The sequence below is a fragment of the Lytechinus variegatus genome, chromosome 15 (assembly GCF_018143015.1).
Source record: "Lytechinus variegatus isolate NC3 chromosome 15, Lvar_3.0, whole genome shotgun sequence".
Classification (NCBI taxonomy): Eukaryota; Metazoa; Echinodermata; class Echinoidea; order Temnopleuroida; family Toxopneustidae; genus Lytechinus; species Lytechinus variegatus.
The window spans coordinates 26,048,614-26,057,684 of NC_054754.1; positions in this window are offsets into that span (position 1 = coordinate 26,048,614).

Below are 9,071 nucleotides of genomic sequence, written 5' to 3' on the forward strand. Positions count from 1 at the left end.
TGACTCTAACTAAAATAATACAGACCATGAAATATAGACGTGTAAATAAAATGCCCGAATGTCAAGTTATAGTGTGTAAATGAGTAGTAGGCCTAGACAATTTTGAATACTTATCTATTTTAAATTCATAAAATGATGTAAATAATAATACAATCAAATGGGTTTTTTAATGTTTTTTTACTATTGTTTCTACTAAGTGTATTTTCATTCGTGTAATAAATTGTAAGACCTTTTGGTTACATAAAATCTGAGCAAATTGAATTTGTTTCAATTAAGGGACTGCATGAGTACAACATAGGACATGGTGAGTTTGTGTATGGAGAAAGAGTGGGAATCTAGATATCGGGTTTTTACTCATTTAAAAAAAAGGGAGGGGCTTCGAATAGGAAGAATGGCGAGTCACAGAGAGAGAAAAAGAAAGAGAGAAAAGGAGAGAATAAGAGAAGACAGGAAGGAGAGAGCTAGGGGAAGATAATGAAAGAAAGGGGAAGAGATAAAGAGGGAGATGGGGGAGATCTAGAGGCATCCGGATCCATTTTCCAAAGTCAGTTCAGTCAAGCCCGATGATCAAGCCATGCGATATTGACATAAAAAGTCGTATATATTACCCCCAACGTTTGGTTAATAAGCTGCACGGGCCTATTCACAACTGGCAGGCGAAAGATATTCATTCGAGCCAACCTCAATTTTTTAATTTTACATTGCTGATTGACAAAAATGTATGAATATGACTGACAATCTAACACTGATTCTAGGGAGGGTACCTACTGAACTTACTTTTTTAAATTGGAAAGATATTTCACCACTATGGAACTATATTTTTACTGGCAGAAGAATTAGGGTCATTTTACTCTCTCAAGTGATGAATTTAGTCCCGTCAGGTGTAGTCTTCGTAAATGCTGATTTATTTTTAAAATGAGCCGGTCGAGGTACCCTTTTCTGGTCAGATGTGGAATGTCAGACATTTATCCTATCCACTGGTAGTAAACATTCAACCCTCGAATTTCCTCTTTATTTTCATGAATTCTTTTGAAGTGCCACTTTAACACACGAGTCTATGGGAATGAATTAAATAGGCCTGTGAGCCCTAATAGGGCATTGGAAAGAGAGAAGAAAAAAAAGATGTTTTCTACGAAAGCTTTAAAAAACCATTGACTTGAAGAAAATGGCGAGATCTGTTATCAAGTGGATGGATGAAAAGTTGATAATCTTGGCGATCGCGAGATAAAAAATGGGGGGGGGGGGTGGTGCATGTGGCAGGTAGCAGGGGACTACTGCCCTCCCCTTAATTAGAGGAGAAAAAATAAAGGGAGAGAGGGAGGGTGGTCAGATCGGACATGTGGGATGAAATTGTTGATGAAATATGCCCACGATTATGTAACTACACGGGGTAACTAAATGACACCCCTAAAATTCAATGGAAAAAAAATAGGACATAACCAACATCGCCTTCAGTTTAGGTCACGTTGCCCACATCCCCCCCACAAGACCTTTGGTGGGGCAGTGTCTGTCTGCACCCCCACCCTTACCCCTCACCAACATTAGTCTACAAATGTAGACCCATATCTGCAGTGTGTACCACAGCTGATTGAAGGAGTCTGCATAGCAGACAAGGTCGCTTCGCTCGCCCTTTCAGGCTGCATGGTTCGATTCGCAAACCAGGAGCAGACCCCAACTCACGAGCCATTCAGAGTCAGCATAGCAGACTACACCAACATCACCTTCAGGTCATATTGCCCCACCCCCACAATCAAAATCTAGTAACACACCTGAGGTGGGGCAGTGTCTGTCTGCTGCAACCCCCCCCCCCTCCTTCCCCTGTCACCAACATCACCTTTAGGTCATATTGCCCCATGTACCCCCCACAATCAAAATCTTGCGGTGTCTTAAATTGCACCACCCCTTTTACACCTGAGGTGGGGGCAGCGATTCTCTGCCCCCATCCCTCCCCTCCTCATGACCAAAATACCACAAGGAATAGATCAACTTTTTGTTGGGTGTGTGACCATCATTGGAATAACCATTATATGATCAGCAAGAAAGTTAATGACAATATTAAAAATACAAAACATTCCTTGGACAGTATATATCTTTTATCACTACCTTTATTCACTCTACATATCATGTTTCTAAATACCAAATTTATATCAACATCAGCTGCAAATTTTGGGAATGCAAATATGAATCTGATTAGGAATATTTGGAATGATTGTCATCACAAAATAATCACTTAAAATGCATACATGAATTTCACACTATTGTCAAAAATGAAATTAGATAGCTGATTCCTTTGCCTGCACACACAATATAACTTTATCTTGGATTACAAAGCAAGGATAAATAGCAAGACATTAACTTTAATGGGGATGTTACATAAAGTTCTGGAGTGGCCTTTATCCTCTCTTACACATAAAATTTCATAATGTTGTTTTCTTCTCTCTGTCCCTGCTTTTTATTAACACATAAAAACATACAGGTACAGTAAGCCTAGCCTTGCTAAAACAAGTGGAATGCCTCTGGCAGTCTCACCTGCATCATGTGATTCAATATAGCACCAGTGCTGACTTTGATAACAACTATAAAATAACTTTTCACAAAAAACACCATTCATATAATGATACAATACTACGTTAATTGACATTTGACCTTGATCATGTGACCTTAAACTTGTCAGTGAAACTTGATTACCCCTATATCCACATTTTATACACTATATCTATAAACTTTCAAAATTATGATGGTAATTAAACAAATACCCCCAACATGGCCAAAGTTCATTGACCTTAAATGACCTTTGACGTTGATTGTGTGACCTGAAACTCGCACAGGATGTGATACTTGATTACTCCTATGTCCAAGTTTCATGAATCAGATCCATATACTTTCAAAGTTATGAGGGTAATTCAACAGATACTAGTATCCCCCTACATGGCCAAAGTTCATAGACCTTTGACCTCGGTCATGTGACCTGAAATTTGCACAGGATGTTCAGTGATACTTGATCACTTTATGTCCACGTTTTATGAACTAGACCATTAATCTATCAAAGTTATGATGGTAATTCAACAAATACCCCCAATATGGCCAAAGTTCATTGACCTTAAACGACCTTTGACACTGATTGTGTGACCTGAAACTCGCACAGGATGTGAAACTTGATTACTCTTGGCCAAAGTTCATTGACCCTAAATGACCTTTGACCTTGGTCATGCGACGTGAAAATCAAGCAGGACGTTCAGTAATACTTGCTTAACCTTTTGTTCAAGTTTCATGAACTAGGTCCATATATTTTTAAGTTAAGATGATATTTCTAAAACTTAACCTTAGGTTAAGATTTTGTGTTGACGCCGCCGCCGTCGTCCCCAAGTCCATCTACCATCCAAGTTTGGTTGAAACATGGAGCTATAGCTCTATGGTTAGGCCAAGCAATGCCAATATAAGTCAGTCGAATTATTTCTGATTTTTTACACAGGTCTACTGGGATATACGTTTCTTTCACTTTATCAATCTAGAAGAAGCCAGACTTATGGTGTGATAGTAAAAATAACGAACAATTTATATTAATTTATATATGTATTCAAGCTGTATACCTGTAACTTTAGGCTGTATAACTGCACTAGCCGATCTGCTTTTGTTAGTCTGGGTCTGGCCTCGTTTAAGACTATCCGAGTTAATTTCTTTGAAATAATTCACGAGCTTTCATTGTGGAGTGAGAAAATCCCCAAATCCGAATCCAAATAATTTTTTGCTGAGGTTGACTTTGAAATCACAAATGATCATTAAAAGTGTTACAATTATACTATTGAGATAATTCATTATCTTAAACGATAACAGTGCATTAATCATTATTACCATTTTTTCTTTTGTATCAAGACTTTTTTTCAAGAATTTTAGTTTTACAGGTGTGACAGTGGGCGTGGCAAGTATCGGCAAATAAGTAAACAAAGAAATGCATTCCCAGTTCACAAACATGGAAATTTTCTCCCTAATGTTATGAGGAACATGTTGAGGGGGGGGGGGGGAAAGACGATTATCTCTATATACAACGCTGCATTCTCATGTTCCATTCTCTAGCTGCTTCATCATTGTAACCTGGGTTTGATAATTTGTAAAAAAAAATGTTAATTTTATTTCAGTTGTAATCCTTTTGAAATCAATTAACTTGAAACTTGTAGTATAGGTCTATGATGTTATATGCTCAATGATCTTTACAAACAGGCAGGATATGGATATATCGGCTTCTTGAAACACAATAGGCTGTTAATTGGACAGACCTTATAGACCCGGCCAATTGTTGATTAAAGTTACAATCAAGGTCTGTGTCTGGATACCTATACTGTATAGTGGTCTTTATGATGAGCCTATCTCCATTCAAATACTCCCTCTCCATTAGAGTACCCCCCCTCCCGACAGAAAAATCTGGGTTTTTCTTAAAGGTTTATGCCGCTAAGCCAGACAAAGTCTCAGTGCAACATATCCAGAGTTTTCAGTCTAGCACTCCCCCCCCCCCTCCATCTATATATCTTCCTCCCCTAGCCCCACCCCTCACACTTTTATCCAAAGATGTTTGTAGGACTATGCCTGTTCATCGGTCCATGGGAATACACTATATTCTCCACACTATCAGTTTCAATTAGTTACATGTGGCAAGATATAAAATCCATTACTCAAAGTCGTACACAAAAGCAATATCCTTCCAGTGATTATTAAGCCGATTCTTAAAGGAATTTAAAAAAGGTGCTGAAACCACATTTTTTGGTAGACTAATTCCAAGAACTAATAACTCAATTTAAAAAGAAGAACATACCCCCCTCTCACACAAACACACACACTTTCAGTGGCTTATATGGGAAAGTAAATAGTAAATTGAAAAAAAAATCCAGGGCTGTATCTGCTTGTCCATACTGACTGCCTTCATAGGGTGCACTATTCCAAGATACAGTGCCCCCCCCCTTCCCTCCTCTTTTTTCATTCCCATCTCCTACCATAAACCTCTCGTGTACTTAGTTTTCAGCGGGGTCGAGTTAGCCAGCACCAATGCATTTATGCCCTGGGCCGAGAGTTTCACTACAAAATCACTTGTTCTGTCACAATTATGAATTAATCTTTACTGAGTAAGCTTACAGATGAAATAAAGTTTTAAGAAAAATCACTATCAGTATCTTCAGAATTTATGATAAGAATTAAAGGGGTGAAATCAAATTGAAAATTCATTGCTTGATTCCATTGATAAAGCTTACAGAGCAAACATAACTGATGGATCATGCAAATTCCATGTTAGACATATCCATTAACTTTATATTCACTGACTTTCCAAAGCAGGATATTGTTAGTTTTGTACATTCATTGATCTCTGCACAATGCTTTCAGGGCCCCAAAAATCCAATGTACTTTAAACATTTATCTTGAATATCAAAGTGTTTTTCCATCATTTAGAGAAGATTCCAAGATTGCCTGAATGTCCGCATCTAGAAGTAATTTGAATTTCCCTTACTTGCAAGGAACTCTCTGACCAACATGGACGCTAAATATAAATGCCTTTTGTTTGAGCACTCGCTCGGCAAAGGCTTCGAATGGAACATTGTTACGATACTGCAACAAATAACAGAAGATTTTTAAATATAAAGTTTGAATTTTCCTTTTTTTTATTACAGGAAATAATTATACATAAATAAAACAAATAATGATCTTACATAAATCTCTTGAAGTGTCCGATGTAAAATCCCGAAGTGATGATGCTATATCCAAGTAATAATCCAAATGATAAAAATCCCAGTTGACTGGCGAAAATTCACAATGATGGCGATGATGAAACTGATGTTGAAGTCCGATGAATAATAAGAGTCACTGCAACGAGTTGAAATGTCCGTGAAGACGATGTTGATGATGATTAACAGTCAATTTCAGCAATCCATGGGTTGAAGCGTGTTCATTGAACAGGTTGATGATGTTGATGATCTCGATGAGAACTGATAATTTCTCAAAATAACTGCAAACAGTTCATTGATGCATAAACTACTCTGATCTGATCTGGTGAAGTGATCTCATATGATGTGATGTGATCTCCTGCTCTCATATGATGTGATGGTGTGATCTAATATGATGTGATGATGATCTTGAAAAATCTGCAGCTTTATATACTAAGTTTCAACTAATCTAGAAGCTTCTAAAAAAATGTCACCACCATAGAAGGTTCTAACACCTTCTTCCAAAAGAACATTCTCCTATAATGGAGCAGTCAAAAATCCAGAACACTCTTGAATGACCTCATTGAAATCAACAGTGTGTCAATAACATAGCTAAGCCTATTGTTCCTAATCTCTATTCAGAAATAACAATACAACTCCTTGGCCTTTTAAATAGGCAAGGCCTGCATAATAAAAAGACATTCTTGAATGTTCTTTACAATTCTTGGCTATCCTTAAAGGGAAATAACTAATAGATGAATGTAATTGCTTTTAAATTCTTCTACAATTATTCTTATATATAACAACATTGATTGTAATGATACTATTGTCACTTATACCGAATAATAAAAACAAAGACACAGGAGAGATAATCATTTCATTTGATGAATTTAATAGATTTATTTTCACAATTGGTAAAAAAATAAAACAAAATCTATCAAACATCAGGTACAATTTTCAAATGAGTTTACATGTATCTTTACAGAATACCATGGAGTCTTGTTCTGGCAATGTATAATTCATCATCGAGTCCTCTATCACAAAATAGTACTTCATTTGTTTAATCATCGAATGATTAAATCTAACTTTTTAAATGGCTAAACATTCAAAGTAGAGAGTTGTGATCGGTAACAAATAACTGCTCTGCAATACTGTATTAACAATTATTATGTCTCACAAAAGTGAAACTGAATTTCAAAGGACAAGTCCACCCCAACAAAAAGTTAATTCGAATAAAAGGAAAAAAAATCCAACAAACATGACACTGAAAATTTCATCAAAATCGGATGTAAAATAAGAAAGTTATGACATTTCAAAGTTGTGCTTGATTTCACAAAAAAGTTATATTCAAATTCTTGTCGATATGCAAATGAGGAGACTGATGACATCACTAACTCACTATTTCTTTTGTATTTTATTATATGAAATATGAAATATTTCAATTTTCTCCGTTGTCGTGTGAAACAACGATTAATTCCTCCCTAAACATGTGCAATTACATGTAGCATTGTTTAATACTATATGGTTCAATCAAGTTGGTCTTTATTGTCAAATCTGTAAAAAATGAAATATCGTATAATTCAAACTATAAAAAACCAAAAAAATAGTGAGTGACATCATCGACTGTCTCATTTGCATGTCACTGAGCTGTGCATATTACTATTTTGTGAAAAATAAACGAAACTTTAAAATGTTATAACTTTATTATTTTACATCCGATTTTGATGAAATTTTCAGCATAATGCTTGTTTGATTTTCTCTATTTATTCAAATCAACATTTTTCTGGGGTGGACTTGTCCTTTAAGAAAAAAATAAACATGTTATTGACCATTGAATCAGAATCATGAAATAGTCAATTCATGAAGATTAATCTATAGAAATAAGCCATTTTTAATTAAGTCATTCATTTAACAACCTATTGCATTTATACATTACAAACTGCTGCATCTTTGTAGTCTTGTCACAACAATTAACAAAATGATCTTTACCTGATGTAGCAACAGGCAATCATTATACACATGATCATTTTTCATGCTTCTGAAAGACTTTAATTCAACTTCATGGAAGGTGACACAAATTTTAGAATATTTTCAATACCTTCATAGAATGTGAAAACTTTTGAATGATTTTGTGATAACATAAACCTTACAGTTGATACCTGATATCGCCTTTGCAATCTATGGATTTGATCTTGGCTGAGGATAAGATCTTGCATTTAAAAAAGAACAAAACAAAGAACTTTTAGTTCTACATCTATGACAGGATACATGATAATAAATTGTTCATATTACAAACAAAAAACAAACTAGTTGAAATATTCCTCTTTTATTTGATACTGTTCGGAATCAGTAATGAATTCATTATTAGAGAGTTTCCAAACTCTTCCTGGTCATCTATGCATAAACTATTCATATTATACAAAGACTGTAATCAATTGGCTATATTGAGTATAACTGGGAACCACAGTTTTCTTTTTTGTGGGGCACACTGTATGTAGCTAAAGAACCTTTGTGACAATACACATTATTTCTTGAGTTTGATGTTTCTTCATACAATAAAGGACATTTAGTGAATATAAAAAAACGCCTTGCCTGATCTGGCTCCACATTCATATTTGGTTTATCAAATTTTTGTTTCTATTTTACAATTCATGCTGTATGTATATGAACATGCATTTATAAGCAATAGGTAACAAATTTAAAAAGTTGAATAAGACAAAAACAACGCCAAAAGAAGTCATGGACATGTTGTGTCCGTGTACATGTATTGTACAATATACTCAAATAATGATCAAATAATAAACAATTTAGAAACAAATTTCTGTCTCACAACGAAAACAGAGAGATGAGTCGTGTGATGAATTTACGTCATAAACAGTAGGTGTTGGAAAGAGTTGAACCTGAAAACACAACAATAGCACATGTTTTGTTACAGATTGAAAACATGTCATATCAAATATTACTGGCCATAAATGAAAAACTTAATCATATATCATTTACATTCATACTCACACACAAATTCATATCTTTGAAAATTACGAGTAAGAGAAACGAACATTGAGTCACTATTCGCTGAACTACAAAAAAAAAAATCAGTATTCAAATACCAATTAATATTTTTATCAGAGGTACTAAAGGCAAGATTGGTCTTGCATTCAAGATAACATGATTTCTTGGTCGTATGCAAGTAACTTGAATAATGAAATATATGCTGTATTGCCAATTAAAATTTGAAAATCATGATTAGGGATTTTATAACATCAGAGTCTACATGATTTATCATATTTTGTTTATATGTGTTTTGAAATTCAACATTACATGACATAGAAATTATGAAATATCATAAGACAAAAATGACTGTCATAAAAAATCTATCGGAATGTA